This window comes from Meriones unguiculatus, chromosome 5 (assembly GCF_030254825.1).
Source record: "Meriones unguiculatus strain TT.TT164.6M chromosome 5, Bangor_MerUng_6.1, whole genome shotgun sequence".
Classification (NCBI taxonomy): domain Eukaryota; kingdom Metazoa; phylum Chordata; class Mammalia; order Rodentia; family Muridae; genus Meriones; species Meriones unguiculatus.
Genome location: NC_083353.1, coordinates 43,055,539 through 43,075,653, shown reverse-complemented (window position 1 = coordinate 43,075,653; position 20,115 = coordinate 43,055,539). Strand labels below are relative to the sequence as shown.

Below are 20,115 nucleotides of genomic sequence, written 5' to 3'. Positions count from 1 at the left end.
CAGGCCCTTGAACACCTTTGGCTTTGAGATTTGGCTATGAAACACTTGTTTATCTCCAGTAACAGACAAGGACGACATGAAGAAATACAGCTGTATTATTTCACCGATTGGACTTTGGTTGTGTCCTTGCTTAGGTCTTTTTCCAGTTCCCTCTCTGGGATGAATAGATCCCAGTAACAGTGTCACACAGCACAAGTACAGCTTATTAGGTGTCAGGAACCAGCCATGTAGAGAAGGTTGAAAGAGAAAGAGACAGTAATTGTGGGAAGGTTCTTTACATAAGAGACTTTAGCTGAGGAGTGTCTGTGGGGCTCCTGGAACCAGCTCCTGGTGGGTAGCAAGGGAAAACTGTGTGGTCAGTTGAAGCATTCAACAAATGTCATCAGGAACTCAGCTTTTCTATTCAAAAAAGAGCAAACAGATCGAAGCATTTAATAAGAACTTCCACCGTCCTTAATTTGAATAGAAAATACAAAACAATAAATCCAAACTGTGTTTACTCTCAAAGGCAAGAATGTGTTTCCTGAGAAATCCCGACAACAAAGACTGACCAAGCACCTCTAGCGTCCAGGCAGTGGCTTCTGAGTGTCAAGTGGACTAGCGCTCTCCTGACATCAGCTGACTCAGGTAGGGACAAGACACCAGAGACACAAGAAAGGGGGAGAGGTGACACTTTATCATGATGAAGCTCGTATTTCAAAGACTTAAAGAACATTGATTAAGAGGCCAAAAGCAAAGCAATCTGGTCATTTAGAAGCAACACCTCAGAGCCCATCACACCCAGAACCTTTCTAACCCCATAGACCTCAAATGAGACTAAAATTCAAGACCTAGTTTTCATTTTTGGAGATTTGGTGAACCGCTCATTACTTATAAACAGGTAGTAAAGAGAAAGAGAAAGAAAACAATTCTAACTTTTTTAGAGAATCACTGTACATAGGCACAGAGTCAACCAGAGGAGAGTTTTCCTTGTAGAAGTCCTTTAAATACAGAAGGTTTTTCCACTATTATGGAACAGTTGGGTAAGGACTGTCATTGCTACTAAAACCAGGTTACAGGCTAATGGTAAACTTGGCTGTGGATAGAGGTGATTGGCAGTCACTTGGTCCTAATGCTTTGGACCTGTGGCAGTGCAGTATATCACAGCAGGAACATTTTATATCCATAACCTTTTACTTCATAGCCATGAAGTGAAAGACAGGAAGAGTTTAAGTTTCTCTTCAGGTATATGCCCCAATGACCTACCTTCCTCCACTAAGCACCATCTTCTGTAGGTTCCACTGACTTCCAGTATGGCCAAGGTCAGGACCAATCCTTTAGCACATCGGTCCAGGGGGTGGTGAAGGGTTTCTGGATCAAATCATAGCACTAAGTAAACATGACCTATTTTGGAAATCTGAGTTAAGAAATGGGCTGAGGAGATAGTTCAGTCTGTAAGGTGCTTGCTGTACTGGGTGAAAAGCCACCGCGGTGGTATGGTATGTTTGTCATTCCAGTGCTGGGCAGGCCAGGGCAGGTGGATCCCTAGGACTCACTGGTCAGCTAACTTATCCCAGCGGGCAAGCCTCAGGTCTGAGTGACAGACCTATATCAAGAAACAAGGTGGACAGCTACCCTAAGGAACAACACCTACAGCTGACCTCTGGCCTCCAAACACAGAATCACAGGTACACATGCACTCACTCCCTTCCTGGTCCACTCTCCCTACCATCCCCTCCCCCCACCAAAAAAAACCCCACAAAACACAGATTTAAATTTAAAAAAAAGTTTGGTGTTAAATATGCGTATTGTAAAATTGATAGCTAGGCCCTGGGGCAGGAGGATTGCTGAGTTCCAGACCAACCTGGACTACAGAATGAGGCTCTTTCTTAAGAGCCAGAAAGAGAAGAAAAGAGAGGAATATAATTGTCTTCATAAACTAAGAGAACAGAAAATAAAAGTTTTAATTTTAATGTGATTTCATTTTAAAAGAATGTTTGGGGAGACAACTCAGTGACTATTATTGCTCACTTCTCTTACAGTGGTTTTTGTGTTCAGTTCCCAGCACCCACAAAGTGCAGGTCACAGAGCTACATATAATTCCACTTCTTCCAGGGTATTCAGTGCTCTCTAATGGCTTCCACAGGCACTGCCACTCGTGTGCACACATGCACACACATACATGTAATTTAGAAACAATAAAATAAATCTTTAGAAGAATTTCAATATTAATATATAATATGTCAAGGTCTTTGATGTGATCCATTCATAAATTTTCCATATGCGACTCTGTTCAGAGGGGGCTTCCTGGGCCCTTATTTTTAAGATACTTTGAAACATGAGCTAACTGCATCACAAAAAGGTATCCTGAAAAATCTACCTCCATCGAATGAAAAAAGAAAAAATTTAAGTGAGATAACATCTCTCAATAGTCTGTGGAAAGCTCTGTTTCTGGGCATTGTTTCAAGCAGTGAGTTGGTAATCCTTAAAGCAGCTTTTTGAGGTGTATACTTATCACTGTCCCAGTGGGGAAACTGAGGCACTGAAATCCTAGCACTGTTAAGAAGCAAAGACTAATAAAGCAGGTAACCTGTCCTCTAAGCTGTTTGGAAACCCACAGAGCCACCCCGCCCCCAACAGTGCCTTATCTGTTCCACATAAAACCTGCTATTTCAAGGGAGCCAGTCTTTGTGGTCTTTCTTGTCATCTGTTCCTGTTCTACAGACTGAGAGTGGATGCAGCAAGAAGCTCCACCACTGAGACCCCCTGACTGAGGACTGAACCTTCCTGGTAAGAGACCCTAAAGGCAAGGCAAGGTAGCTCACAGCAGCAAAAGGGGCCTCAGCTGAGGAGCGGTGCTGGCGCCTCTAGATACAACCAGCAAACATCCCAGACTTCCTTCACTACCGCATCATGAAAGGCACACAGGGACCCCTGGTCTCCAAGTACCAAAAGCAGTCCCCCTTTTTTTGAGACAGGGGTTTTCTTTGTAGTCCCGGCTATCTTGGAACTCACTCTGGAGACCAGGCTGGCCTTGAACTCCTCTGCCTCCTCAGTGCTAGATTAAAGGTGTGTGCCACCACCAGCCTTCCCTGAAAGAATTTTCCTTTCAACAGCTCTCTGCTTGAAATCCCTAGGTATTTCAATACTAATACTGAGATGCATTCCTTTCCCCCTGGATGCCTATGGTCTGAGGCTATGGCGTCAGCTCTCAGCTGATTCCTGTTTCCTGTTTGCACACAATACATGTCAAAGTGTCCACAGTGGGGAAGACCCCATTAGAGGGGGCTGCAGCAGCCACCCACACAAACAGGGCAACTTTCCTTAGTCATTACAAAAACAACTATCTTGCAAGATGCTTGCAAAAGCCACCACCAAGTAAGAAAGGCCAGGAAACACTGGGGAGCAACTGGCCTAAGTATGTTAGGTGATTTGGGGCTCCAAACTAAAATCACAAGCTGATACTCACTTAGGTTTCACATTTGAAAACTGTTGATTTGCACCGTTCAGAAATCAGTGAAAACAAAAGTATAATACCGCAAACCTCACCCATCCCCTTCCCATATATTGTCATGTTTACCTGTTTCTGCGCGAATGTGAACAAATGTGGGAGCACATATTTACTTCCCTCCCCGTGTCGTATAAAACATGGCACACTACAGTCACAGGTTGGCTGAGGCTGCCACAGTGAAACCGCACAGACCGAGAGGTTGAAAAGCAGAAATACACAGTCTCAATCAGTTCTGGACCCCGGAAGTCCGAGGGCAGGTACGGCAGGATGCTATCTGCCAGCTTCTAAAGGCTGAAGAATCAGATCCCGCCTCTAGCCTTCGTCCCCTTCAGGAATGTCCTAATCCGTCAATACACTGGATGTTACAAGAGACAAAATGCTTTTCATCTTTTCTTCACAGCATCTCATAGAAATGTCTTTCTCCCAGCTTCCCCTTCTTTAAGACAACAGACATATTAGGTCATGGAATGACCTCATTTTAACACTATTACCTCTGAAGAGACCTGTCTCAGATAAGGATCCTGAGGTACTGGGAGCCAAGACCTCTGACATGGTTTTGGAGGAACATGGCTCAACTCCTAGCACTATACAAGTTGCTTTGTCTCGGGGCTGTGGCCCCTGAGATCTTTCCCCATCGTAGACTTTCCTCTCTTCCTTCTGTGGCTCCTGTTTCCTCAGAGGGTGAACTGCAGTGTGTTTGACTCTCCCCCTCTGTAAATGATGTTTCTCATTCACATCACTACACATGGGTTGCCTAGTCAAAGGGGAAATGTGTTTATAAATGGTCATAGACATGGACAGACTTTGTCCTTGAGGCTGAACTATGTAGCGTTGTGTGGGAAGTCTTGTTTTTCCCTCTGCCTTGCCAGCATAGCAAGTCCCTAATATTTCATTGTTTTTCTGCTCTGGTGAGTGGGAAAAGCTTCCTTCATCTCATTTAAATCTCACTTCTCATTAACTAGTTAAGCATCATTTTGCATATTTTAGGTGTATTTGTACTTCTTTATTCTGAGAACTGGCAGTGTTTTATTGATAGCCACCCTATTTTGTCCTAGGTTTCCAAGCATGCCTTATATTAATCAAATTAGCTGTGATGTGGGATGCAAGCATGCTCCTGAGTTTATCATCTGGCTTCCAACTTTGCGCTTTGGAAAGTTCCAAGCATGTGCAGAAGTGGAACTATGATTCATAAACTCTGTGTCCTCACTTCTTGACCTCGGTGGTAACAACATGCGGAGGACTGCTGCAGTTGAATGCTTCCCTCCACCCCTCAGCACTGCAGCATTTTATCAGTCACCTGGCATTCTATTTGTATCTCTTTAAAAAAGAAAAAAAAAAAAAAAAGACGTAACACAATATTGTTATCATAGACACAAAATAATGATTATCCCTTAATATCAAGAAATAATGTTCAGATTTCCCTGAACATATATTGGCTGTGACGTTTCAATCCATGATAACCCTTTTGACCTTAAAAGTCTTATTTTCTGTTAAGAGCTTGGGCTCCTGTTCTGGCAGATTTCCAATCTGGATTCTGCCGAATGCATCTCTGCCATGTTTCCAGCGTGTCCCTCTGTCCTCTGCATTCTCTGTGAACTGGCAGCTAGATCGGCGGGCTTCATTTGCTGCCGTCTGCCTGAATGAGGGTGCCTCCTCCCGGAGCACACCATGTCAGCTGTCTCTATCAGGACACTGGCTGCTGCACAAAGGGCTTGCCTTAGTTAGGGTTTCTATTGCTGTGATAAAATATATGACTAAAGCATGGGAAGAAAGAGTTTATTTTGGCTTACAGCTAGCAACTCTCAGGTCATATTTCATCAGTGAAGAAAATCAGGGCAGGAACTCAAGGCAGGAACCTGGAGGCAGGAACTGAAGCAGAGACCATGAGGAACTATTGCTTACTGGCTTTTCCTCATGGTTTGCTCAGCTTGCTTTCTTATATAACTCAGAACCACCTACCTTCCCAGTGGTGAAACTAACCACAGTGAGCCCTTCCACATCAATCATCAATAAAGAAAATGGAGGCATTTTCTCAATTATGATTCCCTCTTTCCAGACATGTCTAGGTTTTTGTCAAGTTGACAAAAAATTAAGCCATATATTTGCTTTCCAAATCTTATTCATTCTTCACTTATTCCCTAAAATATATGCCTGAAGAAAAACTTATCAATTATTTGATAACACAGAAGTATAAGTCACACAGAAAAGGCATGATAGATAGTTGATTTTTTTTTTATAGTCCCCTTTGAAAAACTGATGCTGGTCTTCATGGCTGGAGAGAGGGCCTGACAGTTAAAAATACTGCAGAGATTCAGTTCCAAGCACCCGCATGGCAGCTCGCAACTGCCTGTAACATCAGTTCTGGGAGATGTGACTCCCCCTTTTGGCCTCCATGGGTACTGCAGGCATGTGCTGCACATTCATACACACATGCACACACATAAAATAAAAATTAACAAATGAAATAAAATAAAAATAAATAAAATTCCCAAGTATTTAAAAAATATTAGAATAATAAACTCATCTTCTTTTGCATGCTTTGTGTTTTGAACCATCATAGTTATTGTCTTTATTGATGCTCCAGTTGTTCAATCTTTGGCCAGTGGGAGCCCCTGTCCCAGGGCCTTTTTACCCTTTAGGACAGCCTCAGCCAACACTGCGCAGGTTCTTTCACTCTGGCAGTCTGTTGTGGGTCTCGTCTATTTCTGCTCAGTAGCTGGAGTCAGCCTTTTCTCTGGGGAGCCTTGCTTCTTTAGTGGGAGAATGGTGTTTTGAGACAGTACAGCCATGCTCATGAAATGATGTATTCTAATTAGTATGCACAGCCCTACCACTGCTGTATAAAGCAAATAGTTTCTACTCCAAGGTTATGAAGAATAAGAATATGCTTACTAAAGTAAAACTATCAGCAGGCCCAGAGAATACAATGGGCATGGGAGAATGTCAAGTTAGGAATCCAGAAAAGAAAATCAAGCAAATCCTTAAGATGCAGAACAAAACGATAAAGAGAAAAAACACACAACAAAAAAACATTTTAAGAAGCATAGGAAACAGTTTCAAGAGTTTCAATTTTCAACTATACAAATTCCAGAAGGAAAAGAAAGGAGATAATGACATTGTGTGCAGTGAATCCTCTGTGCTTAAGAGTTTCACATAACAGGATGCACACAAGCATGGATTAAGGTTCAGGGGGAGGCTGCATTTTGTACTGACAGTTCTGATATCATCCCTTAAACAATATATTAAAAAAAAAAAAGCCCTATTCCTTCATGTAGTGTGCTTTGGCATTTCTCAGGAGGCCTGGACACCACCTGGCCTGGAATGTGCTCTTCTCCCAAGGGAAGGCCTGAGCACCATGGACTTTCAGCCAGAAAAGGGTGAAGCTCTGATTGGGTAAAACATGGAACCCAGAGCTAGACGAAAATATTTCTTTACAGTAAATGTTACTGCTCTTTTAGCTGGGCTGCCAGCACCAAGCCAGATGGCTGCAGGGAGGTCAGGACTCCAAAACCTGAGCCAAGCAGCAATGAGGTCCTGACCTGACTCAGCTACTCAGTGGCTGCTTGAAGAACAGGAAGTAATGGAGGCTTGGCTTGGATCTTCAAAACCCAGAGGCAGTGGCGGATGCCTGGTTTGGCCACAGCAGACAGAATGGCTGCTTCAAGAACAGCCATCTGCTCCCTTATGCAGATGGGCACTGCAGTGGCCCGTGGGCAGAGCAGCATGAGAAAGATGTTGGCATTGGTCAACACCAACATGCTGATGAATGGCGGAAGCTCAAGTGGGACCAGCATCGCTTGGCTGCCTGACCAGCAGTCAAACGCAGGGGTCCAGCGGCAAATCCTTCAGGGAGGAGGGGTGTCCTTTCTTCCCCAGAATAAATGATGAGTCTTAGACGATCTTTGGTGAAACAGATGGTGGTAGTCCCTTTATTTCGTGTAAAACAGGGACGTAAAAACCCTGGGCAGTAGGAGGGGTTTCAGCAGTGGATGTGTTTGAGTCAATGGAGCTAGGAGTGCCAGGGATACTTCATTTATATGCAGCAGCACAGTCCTATCATAAGAAGGGGAATGCAGCACTTAATTATCCTATGGGCAGAAGGGGGTAGGGGAAAGAACTCCAGGTATGGTTAGAGGTATGGACAAAGGCCATTGGTTGAAAGCTAAGGTACCAAGGCATCTCATTATCATGGAGGAGAGTATTTCCAGAAATATCCAGGTGCACACTGAATGGGTTTCTTATGGGGGGAGGGGGAGGAAGAGTTGGGCCTGTAATCTCCCTGAGGGATATGTGACCGGTTTTGCACAAGTTCTCCAACACAATATAGAAGGCATGAATGTCTGTGGATTCTGTTGTTCATGGAGAATCCTGGACCATTGCCCCTCAGAGCAGCTGTGATTATCTGAAAGGAGAGCCTACTTGCATTCCCTGTGAAAGCAGGGAGGACTCATAAGGTCTGCTGCTCCCTGAAATACATAATTACTGCTGGGAAAGGAAATTCTTCTTTCACTGTGTAACCACCTGTGCTCCTGTTAGCAACCCACTTAAACTCACTGGTCACCAAGCTAGAAGGGTGGATTTGTTCCTCTGGTCTGTCACTACCCTCTCTACCCTGGGTGAATAGACTTAAACTCCCCAGAAAGAGTAATGCCACATCAAGGGACAGCCATACTGTTGGGCACGTAGGTGACCTGGAAGTAGAACCTGTGACTGCATCGGCTTCCTTACTAAAACAGGCTCTGCAAGATGTGCTTCTGACAGCAATTTACCTAAGATCAGCATCTGTGCAGACCTTTTCATCCTTTTTTTTTTTCTTAGACTTTTAAAAAGATTTCATCTTTAATTATGTGTGTTAGAAACAAAGCATAGTCTCTGTGTCACACACAGGAACACGTGAAGGAAAGAAAGCAGCTTGGAAAGGCAATTTCTTTTTGAAAAGAAAGGTATGCCATGACCCAAACTGGGATAGGAAGTTCTTGTGGTTTTTACTCTAATGGCTGTGTCTTTTCTGCATTGGCTGAGGATCCAGCTTCACAGTCCTCTGTTTTTTTGAAAATTTCCATTAGATTTATTCATTTTATGTTTGAGTGTTCTGCCTACATACATGACTGTGCATGACTATGACTATGACTACGTGTGAGGTCAGAATTGGGCATCAGATCCTCTGGAACTGGAGTTAGAAGTGGCTGTGAACCACCATGTGGGTGCAGGAAATTTAAACCTGGGTACTCTGAAAGAACAAAAAGTGCACTGAACTGCTAGGCTATCTCTCCAGATCTGAGGCTTTCTCAGTTGATTAGTTTTAAAAGAATCAGCACAAAGGAAGTGAAGGAAAGGGGCAAAGAGTTGGCTGTTCCAGGCCATCAAGTTCTAGGAATGGAGGTGGGACTTGTATAAACAAAAGTTTTACCAGGTGAGGGAGATTTTAAAAGATGGGAACAAAAGTTTTACAAGATGGGGGAGAATAAAGATGAGGCAGATTTATGGAATATTTGCCCTTAACAGGTTACTTTTGATAGAAAAAAAAAAACCCGCTTTTCTCACGTATGTGCATGCATGTGTGAGTTTGTACACCTGGATGCAGTGCTTATGGAGGCCATAACAGGGTATCAGACTCCCCGGAGCTGCAGTTACATGAAACTGTGAGCTGCTTGACTTGGGTGCTGGGAATAGAAGTGGGTCCACTGCAAGAGCAGTAAAAGCTATAAACTGCCGAGTCATCGCTCCAGCCCTGTCTTAGTCAGGCTTTATTGCTGCGATGAAACACCATGAATAAAGAATAACTTGGGGAAGAAAGAGTTTATTTGGCTTACCCTTCCAGATCACAGTCCATCACTGGAGAAAGTCAGGACAGGAACTCAAGCAGGCCTGGAACCTGGAGGCAGGAGCTGATGCAGAGGCCACAAAGGGGTGCTGCATAGTGGCTTGTTTCCCTTGTTCAGTCTGTTTTCTTACAGAAACCAGGACCACCAGCCCAGGGATGTCACCACCTACAATAGGCTGGGCCCTCCCCCATCGATCACTAATTGAGATAATGCCTTACAGGGGAATCTCATGGAGGTATTTCTTCAACTGAGACTACGTCCTCTCTGATGACTCTAGCTTGTGTCAAGTTGACACACTAAACCAGCCATGACAAAAACAGTCAGTACAAGCCCCTTTGCATCGTATTCATTTTAATTGTTTGCGTAAGCCTATACATATGAACACCCAAGCAAGAGGTCAAGTTCACAACAGTCATATAGCTACCAAAACAGATCTATATACAGCTTCAGCCTTTGCCTGCTTCTTCTTTAAAAGAGCATCTACCTTCTGGGAACTAAAGGGCCGAAGAGTAGGAGACAGGTTGTTATGAAGGGGAAAAAGGGCATGAAGAATAAATATAGGTTGACTGTGGAGTGGCTCTTGGTAGGCAAGTGCTGTGTGAGGCTTCTGGTTGGCCTGCAATGGGGATAGCGGAGTTTAGGCTGCAGATCAGCTCTGCTGTCCGCCTGCTTCTGCAGAGCCTGTAAAATGCAAGAAGCCCTTCTACAATTGAGGAAAAACAAAAGTAGGGTGACTATAAAACATGAAACCCATCCCAGAAACATGGCAATTCAAACATCAGTGCCATAACTGAAGTTTTGCCGAGACAAAGGCGCACTCCTCTGTTCACATCTTGTGATGGCTGCTCTCAAACCACAGTGGAATGCCTGCAACAGCCTCCCTACAGGTCTCGAGGCCAGCGCGACCTAAATGTTCACTATCTAAAACCCTCCCCTTTGCGACAGTCTGCTGACCCCTAGCCTCAGGAGGTAGTAGCAATATTACCTCTGCTCAGTGATCCCATGACCCAATCTTTAATCTAAAATACCCCAAGGGCCAAGCATGATTAATTTTTTCTGAAACCTCACTGTCAGACACATTCTGGTAAAAGTTCAGACCTGTAAGATAAGATAGTGTCCAAAGATAAGACAAAGAAAGGTAAGATGAACTTGGAAAAAAATCAAGAGGTTAAAGGAAGTAAAGACATCAGATCACCAGAATTACCACCTATATCAGAACCTCTAAGACCAGGGCGTAGTGTTTCAAAGTCCTAAAATTCTAGAGTGGACCACACGTCATACTTTGTGATTGTGAAGGCATCTCTAAGGTTACAAGGATTCAAATAATTAACCCATATTGTCTCTATTTAAAATATCCGCTCCATAATTGTAGTAAACAAAGCAATAAGCTCTGACAGAGGAGAAATAAGCCAACTGTGGCAGCGGCATGTGACCCAGCAGAAACATCCAGAGGCGAAATGAATATTGCAGAATAGTGGAAATTCGTCTGCAAGGTGGGGAGAGTTGCTTAGGCTCACCACAAATGTAGGTTCTTGATGCTGGGCCTGTGGGTCCAGGAGCAATAAGCTGTGGGGTTTTTTGTTTGTTTGTTTGTTTGTTTGTTTTTCTGATAGTTTTTATTTTACTGTGCAGGGAATTGAACTTAGAACCTCAACTGAGCTAAGCTCCTAGACCTGGAAGCCACATTTCAAATGCAATTCTTCCCATTCTTTAGCCTCACCTTGAAAAATACATTGTATCTGACCACTTCCTAGAAGCAAAGTTTTGATCACAAGCATTCTATCTCCATCTCTATGGTCCAATAGGGTCATTGGTAGGTTCCCTTAATCAGAGTGTTTATTCCAATATCCGTTCAGCACCAAGGCACTGTTTCTCTAATCTGTGTTCCTAACATGACAGATGGAGATCACTATTTCTGGGGCTACTTTTTTCCTTCCAAAAGGATCACTTAACTATCAGGAGAAAAGATATTAGTTTTGTATTTACGTAAACAAGATACAGGAAGCTTATTCACAATTACAAGTGAACAGATAAAAATAACAAATAAACCTTGACAATAGTAAAATAACAAAAAGAGTCAAAAGGGCAGAATTAATCGGCTTTATTTTCTATTCAGAATTGGACAGCACTTCATTGCATAAGACAGACAGGTGTTCCGGGTCTGAACAAAGGCTAGTTTTTTACACACACACACACACACACACACACACACACACACACACACACACACAGGCTGGAAGTGAACACAGATCCTCTGGAAGAGTAAACAGAGTCACTGAGCCATTTCTTCAGCTCTTGAAGTAGTCTTAATTGTTTTAATTTTCATCTTAATATACTTGTTTCAAGTATCTTAATTGCTTTAATTTTCATCTTAAGTTAATATAAAATTCTTCCCTTACCACTTAAAATTTCTTTTTTTTTTCTCCATTTAAATCCCTTAAAATTTTTAAGTATTAAAGATTCATGAGGCAGTATTTTAGTTTATTTTTCAAACATCTGGTCTTTTTTTTCCTCTCAGGATTTGTTAAATAACTCCATGGGTTTATGATACTGTATCTAATGTGCCTCACTCTCCCCGTGAACAAAGTCAGGTTGTGGCTCCACTCTACTCCCATGAAACAGCCCTCTGTCCTGTGGCCACTGTGGCTCCTGCTGGGGTCCACCACAAGCCACTTCTCTTCTCTCTGGTTCTCTCCAAATTGCCTTGGCTGTTTTCCACACTGTTTAAAAATTATTAAAGTATTTATGAAATAAAAAACCTTATATTCTCAAAAAGTGAAAAAAAAAAGAAAGCAAGGTTAAAAAAATACCTTAAATGAATGCAAAAATCAAACAAAACATCCCATCAAGGAAAAAAAAGTTTTAGACATTGAATGGGTACTATTATATCTCTGAAGATAACATAGCACAACAAAACTAAAGGGTTTGTTTTTCATTTTGTATTTAGCACGCCGGTTTAAGAGAAAAATGAAAATGTGTGAAATTGGAGAACTGCTGAACTTCAGACAAATGGTTTTTAATCATGTGTTGGTCCTGAAAGATTTCTCTTAAGTCGTAAACCAGGCGTTGACTTGCTGCAGCTTTTTCTCTGCATCTCTCAATCCTGTACTGAAGTTATCTCTGCTGTGTTCATTTTGTGTCCTTATTACCTCTCTCCTCCACTAGCATTTGTTAGCTGTATTCTCAGTTTTCACTCTGTCATGTATTTTAACATTTACATTTAGTTTCATAAACATTTTTCCCCAGTTGCTTAGTTCTGGGTCTGTGTTTACATGACTTCAACATTTCTGTTTATATTACACAACACTGGTGTTTGGATTACATTTTCTACATTGCTAAATTAAAAAAGAAAGTTAAATCTCATCATTGGTTCTATTTATGTTTGAGGGTTTTTTTTTTTGTTGTTGTTTGTTTTAATAAGAAGCACCATATGCAGCTTGTCTTGTGCGTCCTCATAATCAATTTCCAGTTTCCTCTCTATTTGAACTCCCTGGCCCTGACTCTCCTTTTCTTCCCCTTAAGACATTCTGATGCTGACTGCGATTAGATGCTACAGTGAACCCCCAAGCTGGCTTTTGTCTGTTAGGAAGGATTTATTTAAGACAGGCCTGTAATCCTTAGTACTCAGGAGTCTGAGGTAAGAGAGTCATGAGTTCAAGCCACCCTGGATAACTTAGTGAAAGCCTGTCTCAAAAAAGTAAAAAGGGGCCCAGGGATACAGTATAGTAATGAGCTTGCACAAAACTGGGAGCAGTAAAGAAAGAAAATACTTGCATCCATGTCTGAATACCTGGAGAACCTCCACAACCCAGCTAGGAAGAAAGACTGGTTTCTCTATGTAAATCTCCTGAGCACATGTGCATACATGTATGTACCTCACAGGGACTGTTCTTCACTCTTCTAAATCTGTTCAGTGTCTCAAGTTCCACAGGAAGAACTCTACTTACTCTTGTAATGGTTCACCATTATCACTTCTACTCTATCGCCTTGGTCTCATATTTTCCCTCTGGAATTGTGTCTGGGACCTTTCCTCTCTTTCAGAAATCTGAGTGCCAGTAATGTCTGCCTAAGTTACATATCAGAACTGTAACACCGCTGAAACTTTATTTTACACCCGCTTAGACTATTGCACATCAGAACACAGCTAGTTTCACTGAGTTCATTCTTTGAAGTCCTTCCATATTGCACAACACACTTGGAAGTTCTCTGCTGTTCTTTGGGTTACATTTTCCTCCAGACAGAGTTCTTTGCTGTTTTCCATGCAGTTCTGCATACATCGCTGCTGCTGTGGACCTGCATTTGCATAACCCCCCTCTCCCCAGTGTGTGTGTGTGTGTGTGTGTGTGTGTGTGTGCATGTTTGAGTGTTTGTGTATGGTAGGCAAGTGCTCCACCACTGTGCTATATTCTCAGCCTCCATTCTTTCTCTGCATCTTGCATGTGTTCATGGTGGCAGCCATAGGCTCAAAAGTATTGGCTCTGCTCTTGTGGAGATATGGGTCTTCTTTGCTCTTTATCAAGCTGAGGCTTGAGGACCCTGAGTTAGGAAAGGCAACACTGAGCCAGCTTGGGGTCAAAGGGACAGCTCGTCAGGAGTCTTAACACTGCTGTTTTCCAAGCATTCCTTTGGTGACTAATATCTGGGAGACACAACGTCACAGGGATGTGTCCTTTTCCTCTGGGCTCTGTGTCATTTTTCTCCACATAGCAAAGAGCTCTAGCAAAGAGCCCTTTGAGGGTCTGCTAGAAATGAGCAAGTTTTCATTCTGAAGAATCTTCCTTCTTTCCCCCTGAAAGCTGCATATTTACACTCTCCTTTCACTTTACATCAGAGGATACTATAAGAATGTTCTGTATCTCTTGTTGAGAAGCAGTTGAAAGAGAAACTATCAGCTTAAATCAGCATAATGCCTAGTTGATTATTTGACATTTTAAAAGCTAGACCTCAGTGTCCAGGCTGGATTGGTAGGAACAGAAACTACAAAATGAGGAGGGTTGAGAATTTTAGCAAGCAAAGGAAAAGTTGAGAGAGTGATCGACTTTTTGTCCAGATGTGAACTGCAGGCATAAAACCCAAGCCAGGCCAGCTCTGTGGGATATGCTGGACTGTGACATTAAACTACCTGAAAATGTCAATCAACTCCGAATCTGACAAACTGTGTTAGTTCTACTCTCTCTTTTTTTTAATTTACTTTTTATATTTTTTTATTAATTACACTTTATTCACTTTGTATCCCCCTATATGCCCCTCCCTCCTCCCCTCCCAATCCCACCCTCCCTCCCCCTTCTTCACACATGCCCCTCCCCAAGTCCACTGATTGGGGAGGTCCTCCTCTCCTTCCTTCTGATCTTAGTCTATCAGTTCTCATCAGAAGTGGCTGCATTGTCATCTCCTGTGGCCTGGTAAGGCTGCTCCCCCCCAGGGGGAGGTAATCAAAGAGTAGGCCAATCAGATTATGTCAGAGGCAGTCTCTCTTCCCATTACTATATAACCCACTTGGACACTGAACTGCCATCGGCTACATCTGTGCAGGGGTTCTAGGTTATCTCCATGCATGGTACTTGGTTGGAGTATGAGTCTCTGGGAAGACCCCTGTGTTCAAATTTCTGGTTCTGTTGCTCTTTTTGTGGAGTTGCTGTCCTCTCCAGATCTTACTGTTTCCCACTTCTTACATAAGATTCCATGCACACTGCCCAATGGTTTTACTCTCTTGTCCCAAGAATAGAAGCAGTGTGAAGAGAAGGAAGCAAAAGCAAGATCACAGGTGCAAAGGGAACTCACATTTAGGAATGAGCAGGGGCTGGGGAATATTGACGGAAGAGTCAGTGTTGAAGGTGACACAAAACACAGAAACACAGTTGCAGATGCTTAATAATAAAAGTTTAAAATTTTCCTTGAAATAAAGTTTTGCCTCATGGTTTCACTATGTAAAATTGTAGTGGTTAACACTTCCTAAACTATTAATGTGGGTTTAATTAAGCCTCTTATACATACCTTTGTATAGGTAAATGTTGATGACATTACATGATTTTGAGAGGTTCTCTCAGGGTTTTGTTGCTCTATTTTGAGATAGGATTTTACCAGGTAGCCCTATGTAGCAACTCACTATTGTAGACCAGGCTAGCCTCAAACTCCCAGAGACTCATCTGGCCTGACCACATGTGAGCCATTATACCCAAGTTCATTCAGTATTTATTGAGAGAAAATTTACATACAATGCAATTTACAGGCCTGAATCTGCAACTTAGTATATTTTGACAAATATCTCCAGCCACATGAGCAGCAGTCAGTCAGACCTCTCCATTATCTCAAAATGCTCCCTTGTCCCAACTGACAGGTCAGCCTCAACTGCCTGTCCTAGAGCCCTCTGCTTACTGAAGCTTGCATGCATCACATGCTCTTTGTATCTATCTACTTTTGTTCATATTTTAAGGTTCAAGACATATTTGTGCTTTGGTTCTCTCTCTCTGCCTCTTTCTTTCTTTCTTTCTTTCTTTCTTTCCTTTCTTTTAACATTTTTTTTTCAAGACAGGGTTTCTCTGCATAACAGCCCTGGCTGTCCTGGACTCGCTCTGTAGACCAGGCTGGCCTCAAACTCACAGATACCTGCCTGCCTCTACCCCCCAAGTGTTGGGATTAAAGACTTGAACCAGCTTTGGTTCTTTTTCATCACTTAGTAGTACACTATCATATGTATGCCATAAGCAGATCCTCTGTTTTTCTGTTGTTAGACTCATGCTGCTTCAGACTTTTTGCTATTCTGTGTCTTTGCGCTGTTCAGCTTTCTGTCTATATAACAAACAGTTAAATAATTTCTTGTTAGTATAAGAGAGTTTTTGTTGTTGTTCACAACTTTGGAAGATTCAGTCCAGGACTGATTGGCCCTGTTGTATTGGTCCCATCTGGTCAAGAAAAACTACTCATCTCATGGCTGAGTGAGGAAGAGACTAGAACCTGGTCTGTGCCAGTGACCTGTAGATCTCTACTCCACTCCACTCATTAAAAGCTCCATCACCTCCCTGTAGCACCAAAGGCTGGAACCCAAATCCAAACTACAACAGTCCCTGACAACACATGCTTTTGCTTGACTTGGCTAAGAATTGGATGTGGTATTTCTAGGCAGGTATATATTAAGGCCACAGGAAACCATCATTCTTCCGAAAGGGTTGCTTCATTTTATTCTCTCAAAAGAAAGAAAGCACTATGCCTCTGCATCACTATCCTTCAGTGTTGTCCATCTTCTTCTGTAAGATATTCCGATGATGACACCTCGTCATGGTTTTAAGCAGCGTTTCCCTGGTGACTGACTAATGAGGCAGGCACCTCTTACCGTGCCATTGTCCATTTTTAGTCCTTTTGAAGTGTCTAAGTCTCTTGCTTTTTAATAGATATTAGGTTCCAGTGAAACTTTTTTTTTTTTTTTTAAACTTCAATGCTGGCCAGTCATGTGCTGTTAAAGAGTATTTGGGGCAACAGTGAATCATATATGTGCAATGGTTGCACCAGGTCATATAATCCACCTTAGCTTTGGGAAGCTCTCCATGGTGTTTGCACAATGATAAAGGTGCCTGGCAGTAACCATCTCAGTATATGTGAGTCTGTCTCTGTGCTCTGCTCTATTCCAATTACCACTCCCATGCGGTGTTGTCTTTTGGTCTACAGCTTCTCTCTTTTGAGGTTCTTTTGGGGACTCGTGCTCTTTCCATTTCATGTAAGTTATAGAATTCCACTCAGCAATTTTTGCCTTAGGAGTTTTCTGGGCTTTTGACGGGGTGTTATACACAACCCAAAATGTAATTAAGTTAAAAGTGGTCAACTGTGATGATTTAATTTTTCTCAAGTCTGTAGTTCTAAACAGACAGATAAGTACGTAGCACAACAACAGAACCCCCAATAAGCACTGTGTTGAAAAAGGTCACTAGACCGAGCCTGAGTTCTAGAGTATAACAACTTTTAAGTTGCAGTGGTAACTTAGTGAAGAAGATGGTAGCAAAATAAAATATTAGTTGCTTTTTCAGTCTTACACAAACAACATGTCCAATCTTATACACAAAGATTGCTTCAACTTTTGTCACTCCAGACATCTTTCCTCTCTGTCCAGTTAAAATGTTCCACTGCTTCCAGTTGATTACCATTGTCCAGGCCAGGAGCCCTCTGCTGTTCCTGGGCCACTGAACTTGTCCCCATGCCTCAGTCTTTCATCTGCCAATACAGCCATAGTAGCTTTTGAAGCAGACAGCCACTTCATATCTTTGTCCTTCCCATTAAACAAAATAGTCAGACACAGCTACTTGGAGGAATTGTTTTTTAAATGACATGCAAATAGATTCTCCATCTATTGATGATTATTAAGTTAGACATTTTTAACTTCTTATTATTAGAAATTAAAAGCAAATGCTTAAAATAAATTGTCTAAATTAAAATATTTGAATCACTACTTTGATTCCTAATCTAATTATAAAGTTATTAACTTGAAACTGTATGAAATTAAAATCCCGCATGAACTAGGCTCCCCCTTCTGTCTCTGTGAAGCCCATCTGAGTCTTGCCACCAGACCACACTGCTTGCAGAGGAACAGACATTAGATTGAGTCTCCTTGATTAATGCTTTGAGTTGAGGATTCTAGCTACAGCATAAATCATGATTTACAACATGATTAGCACTGACTCAATATAAGCAAAACCCTCATCACTGGGAAGCCTCATACCCTAGAACAGATAGCTGGCCTCCATGTAGGTAACCTTAGAAGAAGACCTCTAACTAATTTGCAAAAATGTACTTCAGCAGAAGGAAATCTTTACTCAAGAGAATTACAGCTTTTTGTCTCAAAGTGGAATATCTGCTTAGTCTTCAAAATTGATGACTCTATGATCCACTCTGTAAACCTGGCATAATTATGTGGAGAGAAAATACAAAGCCAAAAGATGTAGTGTCTTGCTGCATTTCCGCTTGCCAGATTGGAAGAGAAGAAAAAGACTAATTACGCTGCCCAGCTATACTGCTGCATTCCAGCAGTTTCGATTGACAAAACAGCATCCATCATCTTTTGCATGACAAATTTTCTTTGCCTCCCCAGCCCCAGCTCATGATAACATAATCACATTCCATTTTTTCCTAGCAAGGGGCCTGCATTTTCTTTCAGGCAAGACAACAGCTGCAATGCTCAACCTTGATACTGCCTTAAAACGGTAAAATGGCGGCTTTTGTTCTAGTCTTGGCAATTCTGCTTTTAAACACTCCTGCCAGGAGACCACTCCTGCTTGGCAAATTTTCCCACTGCAAAAAGAAAAAAAAAAAAGTGCATTTATCCCTGAGATGTTCATGGAGCTGTGCAAAGGAGCTCTCTATAGCACTTAGTGCTTATCCATACTGTAATTTATCCTTGGGCCACATTGTTTTGGAACTGTGTTCAGAAGATGAACATTGCTCTCATGCTTTTTATAGCCTTGTAATTGCTAAAGGAGAATTGTCTTTGTGTCAGACCGAGCTGAACATTTTTATTCTCCTCTCTACTCATGTATCCTAGCATCAATGTTTTCTGAGAGTTGGGGACATCAGGCCAAAATTTTGTCAATAAAATCTCCATGCTTTATGGCAAAAATTCTCAGGTCCTGAATTCTTACTGATAATAACTAAATGTTTTAGTAGGCATTACTGTGTGATACATCGTATTGTAAAAACTCACTGGTAAAATATCTGTCACAAGAGCCACAGAGTAAGTCCACTAAAAGCCACAGAATAAATCCACTGCTATTTTTGCTTTTTAAAGGAAGGGAAGAAGCTTGAGAGGATTGTATACAATTTTGTGAGAGATTTTATCAAAATGTGTTGGATTTAAATTCAGGTAGCTAGAAGCTGTCTTGGTGGTCTTGCTGTCCTGTTTCCACTGTAGTTACTGCCAGTCCTAAATTCTTAGGAAGGCTACACCCCTAAGGGAGACAATTCCTCAAGGAATAGCATACAGATTCTAAAAACCTATATTATCCAATTCCCTGTCACAATAACAAAAACTCCTGAGAACAGCAACTTACAAAAAAAGAAAGGTTTATTTTGGCTCCTGGTTTCAGTGCATAATCACTGGGGCCCATTACTTTTTGGCCCATTGCATTACAGTTTGGTGGAATTGTCTGTTCACCTCATGAAAGCAATGAAAGAAACAGAGAGGGACCCAATATCCCCCTTGCCCCAGTGACCTTCCACCCTTCCACTAGGACCCCAATACTTCCATGGACTGGGAACCAAGCCTTTGTCACAGAAGCCACTGGGAAATATCCCAGAGACAAACTGTATCAAAACAACAGACTTACAAAGATTAGCTGGGCTTCACATGCGGGGTGCTTCCCTGAAGGTCCTCCTACTGATTTTAAATCGCCACCCACTACTAGTCAGTGGTGTCCCTTCATCCCATGTGGTAGTACTGAAGGACAAAGAATAGTCGCACAGGCACGTGGAGGGACTGTGGCTGCAGTGACTGGACAAAAATAGAGACAGAGAGGTGCTGAGGCTCCCAGCTCTCCAGCTTTCTCAGGCAAGTGCCAGACAGGTGACTCAAGAGGCTCCAGGATCACAGCCTCACCACCTACTGCTTACAGCCTCTTAAGACCTAAGCACAACCTTCCCAGATGACCCTACAACCCCTAGGCACATAGATAAAATAAATGGCTAACCCTGTCTAAACCACTCTTTTGGGTAGTCTGATACCAAAACACTATGCAAGACAGCAGCAGAGAACACCTATAAGAAAAGATCCACAGGCTCATATCTGAGCCGATTGTTAGCTGAGGACCCATTAGGATTTCT

General features: G+C 42.3%; 1 long non-coding RNA gene across 1 annotated transcript in view; it reads left to right on the top strand.

The window, feature by feature from the left end:
* The window catches only part of LOC132654223 (uncharacterized), a 38,894-nt gene extending 25,902 nt beyond the window's left edge, over nt 1–12,992 (top strand). The window contains exons 3-6 of the long non-coding RNA XR_009591876.1: nt 509–627; nt 1,497–1,667; nt 2,704–2,769; nt 12,263–12,992. This is a non-coding gene — a long non-coding RNA (uncharacterized LOC132654223). The remainder of the gene's footprint in view (nt 1–508; nt 628–1,496; nt 1,668–2,703; nt 2,770–12,262) is intronic.
* The last annotated feature ends 7,123 nt before the right edge of the window (nt 12,993–20,115 follow it).